This window comes from Theropithecus gelada, chromosome 7b, assembly GCF_003255815.1.
Source record: "Theropithecus gelada isolate Dixy chromosome 7b, Tgel_1.0, whole genome shotgun sequence".
Taxonomy (NCBI): Eukaryota; Metazoa; Chordata; class Mammalia; order Primates; family Cercopithecidae; genus Theropithecus; species Theropithecus gelada.
The window spans coordinates 17879027-17901919 of record NC_037675.1 but is presented as its reverse complement, the minus strand read 5'-3'; the positions used below and the strand labels follow the sequence as shown (position 1 = coordinate 17901919).

The 22893-nt window shown below is 38.9% G+C and overlaps 2 protein-coding genes across 7 annotated transcripts in view; one reads left to right on the top strand and one right to left on the bottom strand.

The window, feature by feature from the left end:
• Positions 1–265, bottom strand: part of LRRC28 (leucine rich repeat containing 28) — a 135676-nt gene extending 135411 nt beyond the window's left edge. For 3 of the 4 annotated variants that reach the window (XM_025391228.1, XM_025391230.1, XM_025391231.1), the window contains exon 1: positions 91–265. The gene's annotated coding sequence lies outside the window, so the exon portion shown is untranslated. The remainder of the gene's footprint in view (positions 1–90) is intronic. The other variant, XM_025391229.1, reaches the window with a different exon arrangement.
• A 131-nt stretch (positions 266–396) lies between these two features.
• TTC23 (tetratricopeptide repeat domain 23) overlaps positions 397–22893 on the top strand; it is a 116532-nt gene continuing 94035 nt past the window's right edge. Inside the window, exons 1-4 of one of the 3 annotated variants that reach the window (XM_025392972.1) lie at positions 417–478; positions 1828–2209; positions 5891–6012; positions 9836–10032. The gene's annotated coding sequence lies outside the window, so the exon portion shown is untranslated. Of the gene's footprint in view, positions 479–1827; positions 2210–5890; positions 6013–9835; positions 10033–22893 lie in introns of all 3 variants that reach the window. The other 2 variants (XM_025392973.1, XM_025392971.1) reach the window with 2 other exon arrangements.

Genomic DNA, 22893 nt, shown 5'->3' with positions numbered 1-22893 from the left:
GCAGGACCAAGTCTGGGGCGTCCCCCCCGGGGGCCAGGTCAGAGAGCCCTGCCACTTGAACCACCCGACGAGGCGGACAGCTCTACTCACCTTAGCGCCAGCAGAGCCAGCGCTCCGGAGCGCAAGCGGCGCTGGAAGGCAAGCGGGTGACGGCGGGCGGAGCGGGGCAGGGAGCCGGGCGGGGGCGGGGCGGAGCGCCGGGCGTCGGGGGCGGGACTCCGGGGGCGGAGCGGAACCCGCGCTACAGGGAGCTGGAGAAGAGGGAGCGGGAGAGGAGCAGGGAACCTCGCGATAACCCCCTGTGTTCTCGCGCTTTCACGATAGGTGTGGGAAAATGTTCGTTTGCCAAGCGATATGTCTATTGGCCGAGAGCGCGACTTCCTCTATTCTGGCCCCGCCCGCGGCTCTACTCTTGCTTCCGGCTCCGGCGTGGGGTTTGATGTCCACAGAGTGGCTTTTTGTTTAGCGTTTTGAAGGGGTAATTTAGCCGGCTCCAACCTCGGGAGCCGCCGGTTACTGGCCTGTTCCTTCATTCATACATTCATTCAGTCACTCGGCCTCTCATTCAGTAGCACACGTTGAGGGATTACAGCAATGATCCCACGTTGAGCGTTCATTCTAAGAGCTGTTTATAGATTATCTCGTTGAACCCTTGACAGCAATCCCGTGACACAGGGACTAACAGCACCAGTCTGACGGTTGAAAAACAGGCCAGTGAGTTTATGTAACGAAACCAATGTTAGCAAGTAGTGAGTCTTAAGCACTAGATTTAAGGGGTCACTGCGCACTGGTAGATAACAAAGATGAGGAGGAGGTAACCTAGTCTCTGCCCTTCAAGCACCCAAGGTTTATTGTGAGAGAAGATTGCTACAAAGGACAGGAACAATTTAGAGAGTTAAATACAATGACAGTTCCTAGCATGACTGAGTAGGCTGTCATTATGTATTTCTTCAAGACAAAAATTATGTCAGCGAAATAGCATCAAAGAAAGAGTTTTATGCTGTTAAAAATGCTTGGAAGCATAGTTCGGAAACATTTTTAAGAGACACTTTTTAAAGTGTTTCAATATGACAAATTTCCTTCTGAAATGAAGGTTTTAAAGTATTTTCCTCTACTACAATCGCTGATGATTTTTGTTCCGTGAAAAGCCTGTCGGTTAATTTGCGAGGCTCCTTGTCAAGGAAACTTAACTTTATAATGAAGCAGTTTTACAGTGGCTGACTTAATTACTCTTAGAGATGAATAACCTAGAAAGCAGAGTTACATTAAATAAAAAACATTGGTTTCAAAACAAGGTATGAGTTATAATAAAATATTTATCAGTTATCTGTTAAATTTGGTCTTCAAGAGCTACTCAGGTATAGAGCACAGTATATGTCATGTATTTCTAAGATAGTTTCATAATACCTAAGAATTCGTGGCACTCAAATTTTTTGCTGGTCTTAAAATGAGGAAATCCACATTTTGTGTAAAAACAAAGATACTTTTGTGGTCAACCCAAATAATAAGACTTGCTGCTAATATATGAAGAGGTACACCCCCCAAAAAAGAAAGAAGATTAACAATAGAACAGTTTTTTCAAAATAATGTTAGCCTCTTAGTTTTCATTTCTTTTTTTAAAAAAGGGGAATACCGTTTTTCAATGCATTAATTTCGTATCTGATATTTGATCATGAAAAATGAATCATGTTAAAATTACTTTCACCTCCTCCCCAAATTGACACAAAAGTTACCAAGTGATTATATGTGAGAGTATCCTATGACCCCACTCTTAGAAGTTCTCCCAATTTGCAGAGAATCAATTTGCACGTTTTGTCTCTCTTGAAGGGGGAAAAAATTCTCTAAGCTGGTGATTTTACATTCTTTGACAAACTTCAATAGCAACAGGCAGCGATACCCCTTTAAGCAAATTCCAAGGAAAAGACCTCATTTTAAAATTCCCACCTCTGGCTCCCAAGGATTGGTTTGCAAACTTCGACAAAATACTCTTCTCCACTCGCTATTGGTGAGTGCCCTATCATTCATTCTTTTGCCTGGAGTTTTGTGAGGTACCCCCTTGCTTTACGGGAAAAAGCTGCTCCGGAACTGCCCTACTTTAGACTTTCATGGTTATCAATCTGTACAAAGAATCACCAAACTGATAAAGCAGGAACCAAAAGGGCAAGTCACGCTGCCAAGACAACTGTGTCATTCGCTCGAAAAAGAAACGGTGAGCCTCCCCAGCAGACTGGGTAAACCGGCAAAGGATTTTACGACATAGTTGGAGATTGGAGAGTTACAGAAACTTTTACGGTTTTGTTTTTGGTTTTTGCTGTTGTTGTTGTTGTTGTTTTTACAAGTTTTAAAGGAGTGATTGAGTGTCAAAAGAAAAGCAGAGAAAAATACAAGCACAATTTAAAGATAGCAGGAAGAAGTGTTCCGAGAGTATTTTTCTCTTTAGGGTAAGGTTTGAAAGCATCATGCCCAGATTATCAGTGGATTTTTGAAAAGTAAAGGAGGCAAGATAGTAAGATTAACTATAGATCATTTTCTACTTTAAGAATCTGTGCTTCGTTTTTGTTGCTTAAATGTGGATTTAGAAGGACATTTAGTAATATTGTAATTTTTAAATGAATTTTTTTTTGTATATTGTCATACCTGGCATAATAGATAATACATCTATTAAAAGATATAAGAGAAAAATAGAATTGCTTGAACCCAAATTTTGTGTATATCTGTGGATTAGGGAATCCAGGGACAGATCTGCTAATGGCTAAATAAAACATACTATAGATACCTGAAGCAGAATCAGCATGTAAGGATAAATTCTCAAAAAAGAAATCTAGCATCGTATTTTCAAAAATGGCATTTTAAATTAAAACAAATATAAAAGAGAATTTATCAAGGAAACATAGATAAACATGAATAACTATTTCTTGAGTTGCTTCTGTTAATCTATATAGGGGAATATAAAGTAATAAAATCCAGCCCCTCAAGAACAGGGACAAATGAGGCTCAGAACATTTAAACTAAAACTTCTGAACAGTTCTTAATGCCCAGATGACTGTTGTAGAGCACAGATACTTCAGGAGCTCAGCTCAATGTGAGATGAATTATTCAGAGAAGGCTTCACAGTATGGGTAAGACTCAATTTGGGCCTGAGCAATGGGCAGAATTTCAGAGAGGAAAGAAGGGAAGTGGCATCCCTACTAGTGAGTGAGTTGTTAGCAAGTATGTGCAGCCCGAGGAAGAGCTGGCTCTGACTGCAGCAGAAGGTTCATTTGGAAACTTTGGTTAAAAATTTATAAAAACAGCATGAGAAAAATGAAAAGCTAGAATTCCCAAAATCAAGGGTTTTGGTCCTGTGTCTGGAACAGAAGGCACACCTTATGAAAGTAATATTTGAAGACGATAAAACTGACAGTGCAATTTAAGATGACTACAAGAACAGAGACCAGAAGCTAAGGGGCCTCATACTGTAAATACTGGCACACAGATGAGTAACCCTGCTGCTTACCCAAATACATTTACCTTATCATTGCTGAATAATATAAATTTTGATGCATTTCTTTGTAGTCTTCGAAAGCATTGAGTTTACTTCTTAAGATTTTTGGGGACCTCTGCCACATTGTCTTGGGGAATCATGGTTGCCCCATCTTTATAAAAGTCTTGTCATAAGATGTATAAAAACCAGAATTACACATGAAACTGCATTGCGGTTTCATAGCTATTTTTTACCAGCTTTAATGAAGTATAATTTATATATTATAAGGTTCATTTAAGGATATAACTCAATGATTGTTTTAGAAAATATAATAGAGTTGTACAACCATCACCACATTCCAATTTCAGAAAATTTTCATCTTCCTAAAAAAATACTTTGTGCCCATTTGCAGGCAAGTCCTGGTTTCCTATCCCCAGCCCCACTCACTAAAAAACTTTCTGTCTATAAATTTACCTTTTCTGGGCATGTAAATGGAATTACACAATATGTGATCCTTTGCATCTGGTTTCTTTTACTTAGCATAATGTTTTTGAGGTTCATCCATGTTGTGTATGTCTCATTACTTCATTCCTTTTTGTTGCTAGGTAATAATCCACTCGATGGCAAGACCACATTTTATTTATTTAACAGTACCAGTTAACAGACATTTGGATTTCTTCCAGTATTTAATGATAGTGTTTAATTGTACTAATTGTAATTGTATTACAGTAAATACAGTACAGTATTTAGCTATTATGAATAATGCTGCTATGAAGATGGGTACAAGTTTTTGTATGAACATGTGTTTTCAGTTTTCCTGGGTGTGTATCTATGAGTGGAATTACTGTCATATGGTAACTCTGTATGTGTAACTTTTTGAGGTGTTGTACAACTGCTTTCCAAGGTGAATTCCCACTTTACATTTCCACCAGAGTGTATGAGGGCTCCAATTTGTCCACATCCTCACCAACACTCCTTATGATCTGTCTTATTCATTTGGCTGGATTTTAAGTGGTATCTTATTACAGCTTTCATTTGCATTTTCCTAATGACTGATGATACGAAGCATCTTTTCATGTGCTTATTGACTATCCATAGATCTTCTTTTGTAAAATGTCTTTCAAATATTTTTACTTTTTTTTTAATTGGGTTGTCATCTTGTTACTGATTTATTTATTTATTTATTTTGAGACCGAGTCTTGCTCTGTCCCTCAGGCTGGAGTGCAGAGTGGCCCGGTCTCGGCCCACTGCAATGTCTGCCTTCCCGCTTCAAGCAATTCTCCTGCCTCAGCCTCCCAAGTAGCTAGGATTACAGGCGCCCATGACCGTGCCCGGCTAATTTTTTTGTATTTTTAGTAGAGATGGGGTTTCACCATGTTGGCCAGGCTGGTCTGGAACTCCTGACCTCGTGATCCACCCGCTTTGGCCTCCCACAGTGGTGGGATTACAGGCATGAGCCACCGCGCCGGCCCATGTTACTAATTTTTTTTTGTCACAGAGTCTTACTCTGTCACCCAGGCTGGAGTACAGTGGCTCGATCTCAGCTCACTGCAACCTCCGCCTCCCAGGTTCAAGCAATTCTCCTGCCCCAGCCTCCCGAGTAGCTGGGATTACAGGTGCCCGCCACTATGCCCAGCTAATTTTTTGTATTTTTAGTAGAGACAGGGTTTCAGCATGTTGGCCAGGCTGGTGTTGAACTCTTGACGTCATGATTTGCCCACCTCAGCCTCCCAAAGTGCTGGGATTACAGGCGTGAGCCACCGCACCCAGTCCCATGTTACTGATTTTTAATTGTTCTTTATATATTGTGGTTAAAGTCTTTTATCAGATTAATGATTTACAAATCTTGTCTCCCATTCTGTGGTTTGTCTTTTAACTTCAATAATAGTATCTTTTGAAGCAGTAAAGGTTTGAATTTGATGAAATCTAATTTATGGTTTTTTTTCTCTTTTATCACTTGTGCTTTTGGTGTCGTATCTCAGAAGTATTTGCCTAACAGGCCAGGTCCTATGACTCACACCTGTAATCCCAGTATTTTGGGAGGCCAAGTCGGGTGGATCACCTCCACTCCAGCCTAAGCGACAGAGTGAGAGTACATCTCAAAAAAAAAAAAAAAAAGTTCATGAAGATTTACTCCTATGTTTGCAATGAGGTTTATAGTTTTACCTCTTACTGTTAAATCTTTACTCCATTGGAGTTAATTTTTATATTTGGTATGAGGTGTAGAGATCCAACTTTATTCATTTGCATGTGTCTATCCAGTTATTCCAGCACTGTTTCTTGAAAAGACTGTTCTCTTCCCATTGAACTATCTTGGCACCCTTGTTAAAAAATAATTCACATATATACGAGTTTATTTTTGGACTCTCGCCACTATCCCATTTTTCTATATGTCAATTCTTTTTTTTTTTTTTTTTTTTTTTGGAGACGGAGTCTCGCTCTGTCACCCAGGCTGGAGTATAGTGGTGCAATCTTGGCTCACTGCAACCTCCGCCTCCCAGGTTCAAGCGATTCTCCTGCCTCAGCCTCTCAAGTAGCTGAAATTACAGGTACTCGTCACCACCTGTAAATTTTTTGTATTTCTAGTAGAGATGGGGTTTTGCCATGTTGGCCAGTCTGGTCTCGAACTCCCGACCTCAAGTAATCTGCCCACCTCGGCCTCCCAAAGTGCTGGGATTACAGGCATGAGCCACCGCACCCGGCCTCTATATGTCGTTTCTTATGCCAGTACCACCACGTTGTTTTGGGGAGGGCTTTTCCCCAGCTTTATTGAAATATGATTGACAAACTAAAAATTATATACATTTGAGGTAAACATCATGGTATTTTGATATAAGTATACCTTTTGTAATGATTCCCACAATAAAGCTAGCTCACACATTCATCACCTGACATAATTACCATTTTTGTGTGTGTGATAAGAACACCTAAGATCTTAACAAATTTCAGTTATTTTCTATAGTTACCATGCTGTATATCTCTAGAACTTATTTACCTTATAACTGAAAATTTATAAGTACAACACTTTTGATTACTTTTACTGTAGTTTTATAGTAAATTTTTAAAATGGGAAGTGTGAGTCCTCCAACTTTATTCTTCTTTTTCAAGATTGTTTTATTTATTCTTGGTCTTGTATTTCCATCTTAATTGATCCATAAGGATCAACTTGTTAATTTCTGCAAAAAAACAGACAGCTGAGATTTTGATGGATATTACATTAAGTCTATACATCAATTTGAGGAGTATTCTATCTTAGTATTGAGGCTTCTAATCCATGAACATGGAATGTCTCTCCATGTATTTAGATCTTTAAGTTCTTTTGATAATGTATGATTTTCATTGTACAAGTCTTGTATTTCTTTTGTTAAATTTATTCCTACATATTTTATGCTCTTTTATCCTATTTTGAATCAAAATGTTTTCTTAATTTTATTTTATGATTATTTATTGCTGACATATAAAAATACAATTTTATTTATTTATTTTGTATCTCATGGCCTTGCCAAACTTTAGTCGTTCTAATGGGGTTGGGGGGGGGTTGTTTATTTATTGTGGAATCCTTAGGATTTTCTACATAGAGGGTCATGTCATCCGATAATAATGTTTTATTTTTCCCTTTCTAATCTGCATGCCTTAATTTATTGTTCTTGCCTATTGCTCTGACTGTAATATCCATTACAACCTTAACTACAGGTGGTAAGAGCAATCGCTCTTGCCTTGTTTCCAATCTTAAAGGGAAAACATTCAAACATGCTCCGTTAAGTATGATATTAGCTTTAGGTTTTTGTAAATCAGGTTTTTTTGGTTTTGTTTTGTAATTTTTAATTTTTGTGAGTACATAGTAGTAGGTGTATATATTTATGAGATACATGTGATGTTTTGATGCAGGCATACAATGTATAATAATCACATCAGAGTAATTGGGTATCTGTCTCCTCAAACACTTACCATTTCTTTGTGTTAGAATGATTCCAATTCTACTCTTTTAGTTATTTTGAAATATACAATAACTTAGTGTTGACTGTAGTCACCCTGTTGTGATATCAAGTACTAGATCTTATTCATTCTGTCTAACTATGTTTTGTACCCATTAACTATCCCCACTTTTGCCTCCCACCCCAATACCCTTCCCAGCCTCCGGTAATCATCATTCTACTCTCTGTCTTCATGCGTTCAGTTGTTTTAATTTTTTGCTCTCATCAATGAATGAGAACATGCAAAATTTGTCTTTCTGCCTGGTTTATTTCGCTTAGTATAATATCCTTCAGTTTCATCCATGTTGTTGTAAAGGACAGGATTTCATTCTGTTTTGTGTGTATGTCTACCACATTTTTTTATCCATTCATGTGTTGATGAACATTTAGGCTGATTCCAAATCTCGACTGTTGTGAATAGTGCTGCAGTATACATGGGAGTGCGGAAAGGATCTATATGGAGCAGTGGGATTGCTGGATCATATGGTACTTCTTCTGTTTTTAGCTTTTTGAGGAACTTCCATACTATTCTCCATAGTAATTGCAATAACTTGCATTCCCACCAACAGTATATGAGTGTCCCCCTTTCTCCACATCCTCACCAGCATCCATTACTACCTTTTTAATAAAAGCCATCTAAGGTGGGGTGAGGTGACCTCATTGTAGTTTGATTTGCCTTTCTGTGCTGATCAGTGATGTTGAGTATTTTTTTATATACTTGTTGGTCATTTGCATGTCTTTTGAGAAGTGTCTATTCAGATCTTTTGCTCACTTTTTAATCAGATTATTAGATTTTTTTTCCTGTTGGGTTTTGTTTGAGCTCCTTATATATTCTGGTTATTAATCCCTTGTCAGATGGGTAGTTTGCAAATATTTTCTCCCATTCTGTGGGTTGTCTCTTCACTTTGATTGTTTCCTTTGCTATACAGCAGCTTTTTTATTTGATGTGATCCCATTTGTCCATTTTTGTTTTGGTTGCCTGTGCTTTTGAGATCTTTCTTAAGAAGTCTTTGCCCAGACCACTGTCCCAGAGAGTTTCCTCAGTGTTTTCTTTTGGTAATTTCATAATTTCAGCTCTTACATTTAAGTCTTTAAGCCATTTTGATTTGTAAAATCAGGCTTTTATTAGCCTTTTATCAGGTTGGGGAAGTTTTTTTAATCATGATTGGATATGGATTTTGCCAAATGTGTTTTCTGCGTCTATCAAGATGATCAGATGGTTTGTGACCATATTCTATTACATAGTGTATTATATTAATGATTTCAGATGTTAAACCAACCTTCCATTCCTAGGATAACCCCCACCTTGATCATAATGTATTATCCTTTGCATTTGTTGCTAGATTTGGTTTGCCAATATTTTGTTGAGGAGTTTTGTGTCCATGTTCACGAGGGATATTCATTTGTTATTTTCTTGTGATGTCTTTGTCTGGCTTTGATATCAGGGTAATACCTCATAGAACAAGTTGGAAAGAGTTTCCTTCTCTATTTTCTGATAGAGTTTACGAAATACTCATGTTGTTTCTTCTTTAAAAGTTTAGTAAAGTTTAGTAGAATTCATCACTGATGCCATCTGAGCCCGGGCTTAACTTGGTATAAATATTTTTAATTACTATTTTAAAATTTTTACTTGTTATAGATCTATTCAGATTTTCTATTTTTCTGTTATTTGGTTTCAGTATTTTTTATCTTTTTAGGGTGTTTTTCCAGTGCCTTAGCTTGCATGTGGGTAAGGTTGCTTCTTAACTAGTGTACACTAGCGTACACTAGCATACGCTAGTTAAGAAACTAGTCATAATGGCTTTTTTTTTTTTTTTTCTGAAACAGGGTCTTGCTCTGTCACCCAGGCTGGAGTACGGTGGTGTGATCTCAGCTCACTGCAGCCTCTGCCTCCTGGGCTCAAGCAATCCTCCCCACTCAGCCTCCCGAGTAGCTGGAGGAGCCGAGCGCCACCACACCCAGCTGATTTTTGTAATTTTAGTGGAGACAGGGTTTTGACATGTTGCCCAGCCTGGCCTTGAACTCCTCGGCTCAAGCCGTACACCTGCCTCAGCCTCCCACAGTACTGGTATTACAAGCATGAGCCACCATGCCTGATTGATAAGGTTTTTTATTTCCTAAAAGCCACTGCCTTGAGGGCCCCTGCCCCTTCCTCAGGCTCCCCTACGTCTCTCCACAAGTCAGCATCCAAAGGTTCACACCCAGAATAGCAGGGGACCTTCAAAACCCAGCTCCAGCCTCGTTGGCACCTGTATAGATTGGTTGGCCCTCCTGCTATTTCAGTTATTATTTTGAATATCACCACTTGGAAATGGAAGACTGAGACTCCACTTCAGACCTCTTCTTCCTAACACCTTGATCTGGGGCTGATTATGTGCTTTAACATTCTACTGGGCAGGTCTGGTAGAAGAAACAGTATCAGTTGACTGAGTAGGTCTCCCTGGCAGTTGTGATTCAGAGGCCTAGAAAGCTGAACCCACACCTGGCAGGAAGAGGGTGGTTTGTGGGACCTGGGCTGATGTGTGATGAAATTTTAAGCCCCAGCTATAGCTACAAAGAAAAGAAAAGTGACTGATGATAAGCATGTAACTCAAAGTAAGTGAACTCAGAAGCATGTTTTTTGTTTGTTTGTCTGTTTGAGACAGTTTCGCTCTTGTTGCCCAGAGTGGAATGCAGTGGTGCAGTCTCAGCTCACTGCAACCTCTGCCTCCTGGGTTCAAGAGATTCTCGTGCCTCAGCCTCCGAGTAGCTGGGATTACAGGTGTGTGCCACCACACCTGGCTAATTTTTTGCATTATTAGTAGAGACAGGGTTTCTCCATGTTGGTCAGGCTGGTCTCGAACTCCCGACCTCAGGTGATCTGCCCGCCTCAGCCTCTCAAAGTGCTGGGATTACAGGCGTAAGCCCCGTGCCCAGCCTGAGAAGTATGTTTTTATGTTGAGGATGTTACTGTATGATGCCACATACATTGAAACACACACATTTAAAGTAAGGCCACAGACTCAAATGCCTCTTGAAGCCAGACAGGTAACATACCTCCTCCTTTCGTTGATTCAGAGACGTACTTTTTTTTTTTTTTTTTTTTGGCATTTGAACATCTCTGAAATTAGAATGAACATTACAATTGCAAGTCAAATGGTGTATAAAAAAGGTAGCATCTTATAATCAGTGGTGCTTTAGATTAGATGAAATACAGAAAATGAGTGATGTTGGCCAGGAAAATTATATCCTTCTCTGTTGGCCTTTCACTTTGAAAGAGAGAAAATGGATACAGAGACCTACTTTCCTACAATAAGACACAAGAACAATGACAAATGGGAATGACTTTGCTGCCTTCATGTCCGGTAGCCAATAGGGATTGGTGGCAACAGGAAAGTATCCTTGCCTCCAGGGGCAGCTACCCCCTTCCCTGGCTGATTACTGCCTGTGGTGACACAGATCTAGTGTTGACAAGTGTTCTGAGTTTTCACAAGAAGTCAGAAACCCCAAAATCTACATCTTTATGTAACTCCTAATTTTAAAATGATGGCTCAATTTTTTTAAACTGGCCAAAAAAAAAAAAAAAAAAGTATATACAAGTTAGATGAGCTTATGAGCGCTCAGAATAAATATAACCTCTCTTTTAAGGATGCAATATTAAGAGGCAGCATGAGACAAACCACTTTTTACAGTTAAGCCAAAAAAGAAAAGTTAAATCCATTTTGAAGTTTAACACTAGGTTCAGAGGCCCAGAATAATAAATACTGCAGGGCATCTTACTTATTTCATCTTTAAACTTTCTTTTCTGACTCCCCTAAATGGAAGATAAGAAAATATAGTTAAATCTATTGAAAATGTTGCATTCCTGTATATAAAAATGTATGGTCACTTTTTAAAATGCAGGCTTGAGTTTCCAAAGCAACAACATTTGCTTCCCACTGCTATAGACTGTGGTCAGTGAAAGGCAGGGAAACCACCTGTCATGGGAAACCACCAAATTATGAGAAGACCAGGGTCCTAATTCTGGCTGTGTGATGTGCAACTGATTTAGCTTCATTTCATCATCTTTATTTATAAAATGGGGATGATAATACCTACCCTCTGTACCTTACATGGTTGTAAGGGCCACATGAGATAAAATATGTGAAAGTATAAAGTGTTATGTATATATTAGTTGGTATTGCCCAAATCACATGGGTAGTTGGGACAGCACAGTTTCTTGAATCTCAGATTCTCCATCTCTGGCTACTGCTCTTCTCTAGACAGCAGCACCTGTTGAAATGGTCATCTTATCAGCCGGTGGGGTTGAACAGATGAGGAAGCATAAGGCAGGAAGTTATTAGAAAAAAGTTAGCCAACATCTTGGGATCTCAAATAGCACTGTGTCTCTGTACAACAGGGTATAGGCAAAGCTTTCATGTTAAACCTGAAGTATTGACCTTTAACATTTTTATTTATTTTTATTTATTTTTTTTTTATTTTATTTTATTTTATTATTTATTTATTTTTTTTGAGACAGAGTCTCACTCTATTACCCAGACTGGAGTGCAATGGCACAGTCTCGGCTCATTGCAACCTCTGCCTCCCTGGTTCAAGCGATTCTCCTGCCTCAGCCTCCAGAGTAGCTGGGACTACAGGTGCGTGCCACCACACTGGGCTAATTTTTGTATTTTTAGTAGAGATGGGCTTTCACTGTGTTGGCCAGGGTGGTCTCGAACTCCTGACCTCGTGATCTGCATGCCTCGACCTCCCAAAGTGCTGCTGGGATTACAGGCGTGAGCCACCACACCCGCCTGACCTTTAACATTTTTAAGAGGTACCCAGGAATGAGAACACTACCTGCATTGTAGATCAGCCTCTCTAGCATTCTCACAGTTTGACCTTTGGCTGATTCCTTCTTTCTCTTTTTCATATTTTTGTGCTATAATGCTTTATGAGGAAAACAGTCAATCAAACTCTTAGCCTGAAATGAATTAATGCCTTCTTAGCCTGAAATCCAGCGTTTTACTTTTCCCCTAGCTCAGGGTTTCCCAAACTGTTTTAAAAGTGCTGTTTCCATAAGATTTAATAGGTGCTCAAGAAAAAAGATAATCTCATGGTCAAAAAAAGATTGAAAAAGTGGTGTATACTATACCCACTCTGGGATATTCACAAGGTATTAAAGTTTTGAGAAGACCTGAATTAAAGAAACTTGTCCATGTTTACCCATTTATTTGATCACAGAATCCTCCTTTTGTGGAACCGATATTTGTGTTTACCAACTCATTTGATCACCTCTGTCAATAACCCTCCTTGATGGAATGTACATTAATGTCTTGTGGCTCTAGTGTACTGCAGAAATTGGCTTGGAAAATGCTGTTCGATAGCCATGTCCCTCATTTCACATACACCAAATTGAACCACCAGCAGTTAGCCATATTCGCTTTCCCACTTCCAAGCCTTTTCTAATTATTCACTCTGCTTGGGATGCTTTCTCTTCTCCTTGTTCTCTGGAATCTTTTCAGCCAAACAAGCAAGGTCATTGCAGCAGCAATGATTCCCATTTCTGAAGTCTTAGCACTTGCCACTCTTCTAACAATTTTAGCACCTAGTACTATGCTAATGTGTACCTGATCATTTTTCCTTCTCTACTTTACATTTCTTGGGGTTATTGTTTTCCACATAGTACATTAGCCTGGTGCATTGTTTGCCAGAATTCAGTAAATAGTTGTGGAATGAATAAATAAATGAGTTGTGGCCAGGTGCAGTGGTTCATGCCTGTAATCCAGCACTTTGGGAGGCCGAGGTGGGCTGATCACTTGAAGTCGGGAGTTCAAGACCAACCTGGCCAACATGGTGAAACCCCATCTCTACTGGAAAAAAAAAACAAAAATTAGCCTGGCATGGTGGTGCCTGCCTGTAATCCCAGCTACCTGGGAGGCTGAGGCAGGAGAATTACTTGAACCTGGAAGGCGGAGGTTGCAGTGAGCTGAGATCGTGCCACTGCACTCCAACCTGGGTGACAGAGTGAGACTGCATCTCAAAAAATAACAATAATAAAAAATAAATAAACAAGTTGCAATAGGATGAAATTTAAAATGTTATCCATAGTAAATAATGGAATTGGAGTTTGAAGAGGAGGAATGGGGAGGGATCTCTGAAAGGCTGATCTATGTATATGATTTTTAACAGTTTTATTAATTGGCATAAAAGTATACAATTTGATGATCTGGGGCATCTGTGTGCACCCAAGAAACCACAACCACAGTCAAAATAATGAGAAGATCCGCCACTGCAAAAAGTTTCCTCATGCCCCTTGTAATCCCTCCACTCCACCCTTTCCTACATCTTCCTCCCTCTTGTGTACCACCCCCTTCATACCACCTCCTTAGGCCAATTCAAGGGAATCACTGATCTGCTTTTGGTCATTATACATTGGAGTAGATTTCATTGAAATTTATATAAATGGAATCATGCGATATATACTGTATTTTGCCTGACTTCTTCACACGGCATAACTATTTTGAGATTTATTCATGTTGCAACATATTCATTCCTTTTTATTACTGAGTAGTATTTCATTGTATAGCTACACCACAGTTCACTTACCCATTTACTTATTTATAGACATTTGGGTTTTTTTCTAGTTTTTTGGCTATTAAAAATAAAAATTCTATGAACATTTGTATGTAAGTCTTTTTATAATGTATGCTTTCATTTATCTCATGTAAATACGTAGGAGTTGGCCAGGCATGGTGGCTCATGCCTGTAGTTCCAGAACTTTGGGAAGCTGAGGAAGGTGGATCACTTAAGGTCAGGAGTTTGAGACCAGCCTGGCCAACATGGTGAAACCCCATCTCTACTAAAAATACAAAAATTAGCCGGGCATGGTGGTGGGCGCCTGTAATCCCAGCTACTCGGGAGGCTGAGGCAGGAGAATTGCTTGAACCCAGGAGGCAGAGGTTGCAGTGAGCTAAGATTGCACCATTGCACTCCAACCTGGGCAATAGGAGTGAAACTCTGTCTCAAAAAAATCAAAAACAAAAACAAAAACTTAAGAGTGAAACGATGGCTCCTGTGCTAAGTGTATGTTTAACTTATTAAGAAACTGTCAGGTATGACACCAGAGGCAAAGGCAACAAAATAAAAAATAAATAAATTGGGCTACTTCAAAATTGAAAACTTTTGTGCAAAAACAGGACAATAATCAACAAAAGGTAATCCATGTAATGAAAGAAAATATCTACAAATTGTGTATCTGATAAGGGGTTAAGGTCTAGCATATATAAAGAAATCCTACAGATCAACAGTAACTAGAACAACAAAAACAATTAAAAAGTGGGAAAAGGATCAGCCTCAGTGCCTCACACCTGCAATCCCAGCACTTTGGGAAGCCAAGGCAAGAGGATCGCTTGAGCCCAGGAGTTGGAGACCAGCAGGGGCAACAGAGATTGAGGCAGGAGGATCACTTGAACCCAGGAGTTGTAGGCTGCAGTGAGCTGTGATCACACGACTGCACTCCAGCTTGGGTGACAGAGTAAAACCTTGTCTCAAAAAAAAAAAAAAAAAAAATGGACTCCAATAGACATTTCTCCAAAGTAAGTATACAGATGGCCAATAAGTACATGAAAAGATGTTCAGAATCTCTAGTCATTAGGGAACTGCAAATCAAAGCCACCATGAGATAGCACTTCATATTCATTAGGATGGCTATTATTAAAAACAGAAAATAAGTTTTGTCGAGAATGTGGAGAAATTGGAGCCCTTGTGCTCTGCTGGTGGGAATGTAGAATGGCATAGCCTCTGTAGAAAACAATACGATGTTTCCTCAAAAAATTAAAAACATAGGGCCGGGTGCAGTGGCTCACTCCTGTAATCCCAGCTCTTTGGGAGGCCGAGGCGGCAGATCACGAGGTCAGGAGATTGAGACCATCCTGGCTAACACTGTGAAACCCTGTCTCTACTAAAAATACAAAAAATTAGCCGGGCGTGGTGGCAGGCACCTGTAGTCTCAGCTACTCCGGAGGCTGAGGCAGGAGAATGGTGTGAACCCGGGAGACAGAGCTTGCAGTGAGCCGAGATAATGCCACTGCACTCCAGCCTGGGTGACAAAGCAAGACTCCATCTCAATAAAAAAAAAAAAAATTAAAAACATATCATATGATCCAGCAGTTTCACTTCTGGGCATGTACCTCCCAAAAATGAAAGCAGAAACCCAAAGAGATACTTGTAAATTAATGTTCAATCGCAGCATTATTCACAATAGCTAAAAGGTGGAAGCAACCCAAGTGTTCATTAATGGATAAATGTGTAAACACAGTATGTTATATAGTATTTAGCCTTAAAAAGAAAGGAAATTCTGACATGCTACAATATGGATGAACTTTGAAGGCATTATGCTAAGAGACATAAGCAGTCACAAAAGGCAAAATAATGTATGATTCCACACATACAAAGTACCTAGAGCAGTCAAATTCACAGACAGAAAGTAGAATGTGTGTTGCCAGAGGTGGAGGGTGGGAGGAATAGGGAGTTACTGTTTAATGAGTACAGAGTGTCAGTTTTGCAAGATGAAGGAAATTCTAGAGATGGACAGTGGTAATGGTTGTACAGCAATGTGAATTTACTTAATGTCACTGAACTGCACACTTAAAAATGGTTAAAATGGTCATGGCACGGTGGCTCAGGCCTGTAATCTCAGCACTTTGGGAGGCCAAGACAGGCGGATCACGAGGTCAGGAGATTGAGACTATCCTGGCCAACGTGGTGAAACCTCATTTCTACTAAAACACAAAAAATTAGCTGGGCATGGTGGTGCACGCCTGTAGTCCCAGCTACTCAGGAGGGTGAGGCAGGGGAATCGCTTGAACCCAGGAGACAGAGATTGCAGCGAGCCGAGATCACGCCACTGTACTCCAGCCTGGCGACAGAGCAAGACTCCATCTCAAAAACAAAAACAAACAAAAATGCTTAAAATGGCCATGTGAAGAAAGGGAAAAAAATGAAAAGGTTAAAATGAGAAATTTTATTTATATATATATATATATATATGTATTTTTACTACAATTTTGTTTTGTTTTGTTTTTTGAGAAAATGTCTTCCTCTGTCTCTCAGGCTGGGGTGCAATGGTGTGATCTTGGCTCACTGCAGTCTCCTCCTCCCAGGCTCAAGCCATCCTCCTGCTTCAGCCTCCGGAGTAGCTGAGACTACAGGCACATGCCACTGCATTCGGCTAATTTTTGTATTTTTTGTAGAGATAGAGTTTTGCCATGTTGCCCAGGCTGGTCCCAAACTCCTGAGCTGAGGTGACCCTCCCGCCTCCACCTCCCAAAGTGCTGGGATTATAGGCATGAGCCACTGTGTCTGGCCTTATTTACATTTCCAGCAACAGTGTATGAGAGTTCCAGTTATTCCCCATCCTCATCAACACTTAGTACAATAAGTCTTTTAAATTTTAGTCATTCTAATTGATGAGTAACATGTCATTGTGGTTTTAACTTGCATTTCCCTGATGCCTAATAGTGTTGAATATAAAGCATGTGCTTATTTGTTCTTGGTATATCTTCTTTGATGAAGCATCTGTTAAAATAAATTGCCCATTTTTGGCCAGGCACGGTGGCTCACGCCTGTAATTCCAGCACTTTGAGAGGCCAAGGCGGGCAGATCACGAGGTCAGGAGATCAAGACCATTCTGGCTAACATGGTGAAACCCTGTCTCTACTAAATATACAAAAAAAATTTAGCCAGGTGTGGTGGCAGGCTCCTGTAGTCCCAGCTACTTGGAAGACTGAGGCAGGAGAATGGCATGAACCTGGGAGGTGGAACTTGCAGGGAGCCAAGGTCACGCCACTGCACTCCAGCCTGGGTGACAGAGTGACACCCCGTCTCAATAAATAAATAAATAAATAATTTGCCCATTTGTATAGGGAGCTGTTTTCTTGAGTGTTGAGAGTTCTTTATACCAGTAAGATACAAATCTTACATCAGATACATATTTATGAAAATATTTTCTTCCAGCCTCTAGTTCTCTAATGAACAGTTTCTCTTGAAGAGCAAAATTTAAAATTTTGATGAAATCCAATTGGTTATGTTTGGTGGTCATATCTAGGAAAGCTTTGCCTAATGCATGGTCACAAGGGTTTTCTTACACATTGTTTTGATAGTTCTAAGTTTTACATTTAGCTCTATTCAATTTTGAGTTAATTTTTATATATAGTATGAGATATAGATCAAAGGAGTTTTTTGTTTTGTTTTATTTTTACGTGTGAATATCCAGTTGTTCCAGTATCATTTGTTGAACAGACTTCTTTCTCCAAGGAATTGCTTTTGCATATTTGTCAGTAATCTGTTATTCATGTATGTGTGGGTCCATTTCTGGACTCTCCATTCTGTTCCATTTCTTGTCTATCTTAACAGCAGTACAAACTGCCTTGCCTACCATAGCTTTATAATAAATATAGGTCAATAAATCTGTATTTTAGATTTAAGTCTAAATTTCACATTGAGATTAAAATCTAAAGTCTATATTTTAGATTTAATGAATAAATAAAGAAATTTAAATAAGTTTAAATTTCTACTTTATAAATAAATGAATGGGAAAAAGCCATGTTAATCTTCCAACTGTGTTCTACTTTTACAAAGTCATTTTGGTGTGCTAGATTCTTAGCACTCTTATATGAACTTTAAAAACAATTTGTCGGCCGGGCGCGGTGGCTCAAGCCTGTAATCCCAGCACTTTGGGAGGCTCAGACGGGCGGATCACGAGGTCAGGAGATCGAGACCATCCTGGCTAACACGGTGAAACCCCGTCTTTACTAAAAAATACAAAAAACTAGCCGGGCGAGGTGGCGGGCGCCTGTAGTCCCAGCTACTCGGGAGGCTGAGGCAGGAGAATGGCGTAAACCCGGGAGGCGGAGCTTGCAGTGAGCTGAGATCCGGCCACTGCACTCCAGCCTGGGCCACAGAGCGAGACTCTGTCTCAAAAAAAAAAAACAACAACAAAACAATTTGTCAATTTCTACCAAAAAAAACCAACACAGAAACCCACGTAGAGTTTTGGATTGGGTATGCTTTAAATCTGTAGCTCAATTTAGGTAGAATTAACATCTTAATAATGTTCAGTCTTTCAACCCGTGGATATGATGTATGCTTCTGTTTACTTAGACCTTCTTTAATTTCTCTCAGTAGTGTTCTGTAGTTTTAACTTTTGTACAGGTCTTACTCATCTTTTGGTAAAATTTATTCTTATTCCCTATTTTTTGATGCTATTACACATGGTATTATATTTTAATTTTAATTTGATTGTTCATTGCTGATACAGAAAAATATTATTTTGTGTAGTGATCTTATATCCTACAACAAGCTTGTCCAACCCGTGGCCTATGGGCCACATGTGGCCCAAGACAGCTTTGAATGTGACCCAACACAAATTTGTAAACTTTATTAAAACATGAGACTTTTTTTTTCTTTGCAGTTTCTTTTTTTTTTTTTTTTAACCTCATCAACTATTATTAGTGTTAGTGTATTTTATGTGTGGCCCAAGACAATTCTTCATCCATTGTGGCTCAGGGACACCAAAAGATTGGACACCCCTGTCTTAGTAGGTTTTTTGCATATTTCATATTTTCTATATAAATGATAGTAGAGATGTACTATTTGTGAATAAAGGCAGTTTCATTTCTTTCTTTCTGATCTGGATGTCTTTTATTTTCTTTTCTTGATTGATTGCACTGGCTAGAAGCTCCAGTACAATGGTGAATAGTAGTATTGAGAGTGAACCTTCTTGTCTTATTTCTGATCGTAGAGATAAAGCATTCAGTCTTTCACTGTTAAGTCCGATGTTAGCTGTAGGTTTTTCAAAGGTGCCTATCAGATTGAGGAAGTATAATTCTATTCCTACTTTACTAAGAAGTTTCATCAGGGATAGATATTAGATATTAGATCTTGTCAAGTGCTTTTTCTATGTTGAGTGAGATGATCATACAGTTTTTCTTTTTTATTAATATTTTGGGCTTTGGTAGTTTATGTCTTTAAAGGAATTTGTTCATCTGTATTGTCAAATTTATGGTATAAAGGTATTCATAATATTCTCTTATTAACCTTTTAATATTTGTAGAATCTGTAGTGATGGCATCTCTCTCATTTTTTATTTTGTACAACATGATGTTTTGAAATATGTATATGTTGTGGAGTGGCTAAATAAGCTAATTAACATATGTATTACCTCACATATTTATCCCTTTTTATGATCAGAACACTTGAAGTCTACTTTCTTAGCAATTTGCAAGGAAACAATACAGTAGTCACCATGTTATACAATAGATCTCTTGAATTTATTTCTCCTCCCACAACCTCTGGTAACCAGCATTCTACTCTCTACTTGTGTGAGTTCAACTTTTGTAGATTGTACATATGAATGAGATCATTCAGTATTTGTCTTTCTGTGCCTGGCTATTTCACTTAACATAATATCTCCAGGTTCATCATGTTGTCACAAATGACAGGATGCCCTTCTTTTTTAAGACTGAGTAGTATTCCATTGTGTATACATGCCACATTTTCTTTATTCATTCATCTGTTGATAGACATTTAGATTGACACCATATCTTGATCATTGTCAATAATGTTGCAGTGAACATGGAGTGCAGGTATCTTTTCAATATACTAATACTGTTCTTTGGATATATCACCCAGTAGTGGGATTGCTTGATCATATGGTAGTTCTATTTTCAATTTTTTGAGAAACCTCCTTACTGTGTTCCATAATTTACATTCCCACCAGCAATGTGCAAGGATTCCCTTTTCTCCACATCTTCACCAACATTTATCTTTCTTTTTTAAATCATAGCCATTTTAACAGGTGTAAGAAGAAATCTCATGGATATAATTTGCATTTCTCTAATGATTAACAATCTTGGGCATTTCTTCATACTCCTATTGGGCATTTGTATGTCTTTTGAGAAATATCTATCAGGCCCTTTGATCATTTCTTTTTTTTTTTTTTTTTTTTTGAGATGGAGTCTCGCTCTGTTGTGCAGGCTGGAGTGCGGTGGTGTGATCTTGGCTCACTGCAACCCCCACCTCCCAAGTTCAAGCAATTCTCCTGCATCAGCCTCCCGAGTAACTGGGACTACAGGCATGTGCCACCATGCCCGGCTACTTTTTTGTGTTTTTAGTAGAGATGGGATTTCACCATGTTAGCCAGGATGGTCTCCATCTCTTGACCTTGTGATCCACTCGCCTTGGCCTCCCAAAGTGCTGGGATTACAGGTGTGAGCCACCGTGGCTGGCCAAATTTTTCTTTCTTTGTGTCCTTACTCTATAAGCTTTTTTCCATTTTTAAAATTTTTTATTTTCTTTTTTTACTTTTTAAACTTTTTTGTTAAAACTAAGACACAGGACAGGTGTGGTGGCTCACGCCTGTAATCCCAGCACTTTGGGCAACCGAGGCGGGCTGATCACCACCTGAGGTCAGGAGTTCGAGAGCAACCTGACCAACATGGAGAAACCCTGTCTCTACTAAAAATACAAAATTAGCTGGGCGTGGTGGCACATGCCTGTAATCCCAGCTACTTGGGAGGCTGAGGCAGGAGAATCGCTTGAACCTGGGAAGCAGAGGTTGTGGTGAGCCAAGATAGAGCCATTGCTCTATCTCCAGCCTGGGCAACAAGAGGAAAACTCCGGCTCAAAAAAAAAAAAAAAAAAAAAAAAAAAAACAGGCCAGGCACAGTGGCTCACGCCTGTTTCTTTGAGAACATTGTAGTGCAAGTCTTCTGGTGATAAATTACTTAAAATTTTGTTTTTGAAAGGTATTTTCACAAGTACAGAATTTAAGGTTGCCAACTTTTTTCTTTCCATACTTATTTGCTTTTTATTCCTCTAAGAAATCTGTTATCATCTTTGTCTTTATTTTTTATATGTAATGTGTCCTTTTTCTCTACTTTTGAGATTTTTGCTTTATCATAGTTTTAAGCAATTTGTTTATGATGTTTTGACTTTATCTGGTATAGTTTTCTTCATGTTTTGTGTGTTTCATGTTCATTGAGCTTCTTGGATCTCTGGCTTTATGCTTTTTCTTAAATTTGGAAAAATATTGGCCATTATTTCTTCAAATATGTTTTCTGTCCCTCCTCCAATCTGCTTTCCTTTAGGGACTGAAATGACATATATATTAGGCAACTTGAAGTTGTGTTACAGCGCACTGATTTTTTTTCATTTTTGATAATTTTTATTGCTATGTCTACAAATTCATCTTTTCATCTGCAGTTTCTAATCTGCCATTAATCCCACGCATTTTCATCTTCACACATAATTTTTCTATCTAGAAGTTCCATTTGGGTCTTTTTTATTTCTTTCATGTCTTTATGTAACTTTTTAAACCGATAGAATACAATTATTATAACTGTTTTAATGTTTTTATTTGCTAACTTAACATCTGTGTCAATTCTGGGTCAGTTTTGATTGATTGATTATTCTCATTATGGGCCATGTTTTCCTGCTTCTTTGGATGCTTGGTGATCTTTGGATGTTAGACTTTGTGAATTTTACCTTGTTAGGTATTGATTATTTTAGTATTCCTATGAACATCCTTGAGTATTGTCCTCTAGTGCAATCAAGTCAATTGGAAACAGTTTGATCCTTTTAGGTCTTACTTTTTATGATCTGTGTGGTGATCTGAGCAGTGTTCAGTCTACAGCTAATTATCAGCCCTACTGAGATAAAAGACTTCTGAGTATCTATCTAATGCCTCATGAATTAGAAATTTTTTCAGTCTGATTGCTGGCAACAGGCACCAGCCTTATGTGAGCACAAAACACTGTTCCCTGTAACTTCGTTGAAGGATTCTTTCTCCAGACTTAAGTAATTTTCTTACGCACATGCTAATCAGTATTCTGTCCCTAGACTTAAGGGTATCCCTCTGCTAATCTCTTGGTTCCTCTGTCTCTGGAGCCTTCTCCTCTTCAGTAATTTGTCCTGTCAGTTCTAGTCACCTTGGTCTCCCCAAATTCTCAACTCTACTTCCTCAACTCAGGTAGTCCACTGGGGTAACTTCTGGGTGCCCTCTCCCTGTGCTGTTTCCTGGAAACTCTCTCAAAGCAATAAACTGGGGTGATTTATTTTTTCCATCTCTCAGGAATTGCTCTCTCATTGCTTGTTTCTTGAAACCATTGTTTTATCCTTTGTTCTGTGGGCTGTTTATTTGTTTGTTTTGGGTTATTTCAGGCCAGAGGATAAATGTAGTTACTATTACTTCATCTTGGCCAGAAGTAAAAGTTGTAACAACAGTTATTTGTTTTCTACCTCAGGGTCAGTTGGGCTTCAGCTGATTTAATCTGGGGTCATTGAGAGCTGTTTGGGCTAAACTAATTTCTACTGGACTTTATATATATATGTACATACAAATACATATGTATGTGCTAAGCTAATTTCTACTGGACTTTATATATATATGTACATACACATACATATGTATGTGCTAAGCTAATTTCTACTGGACTT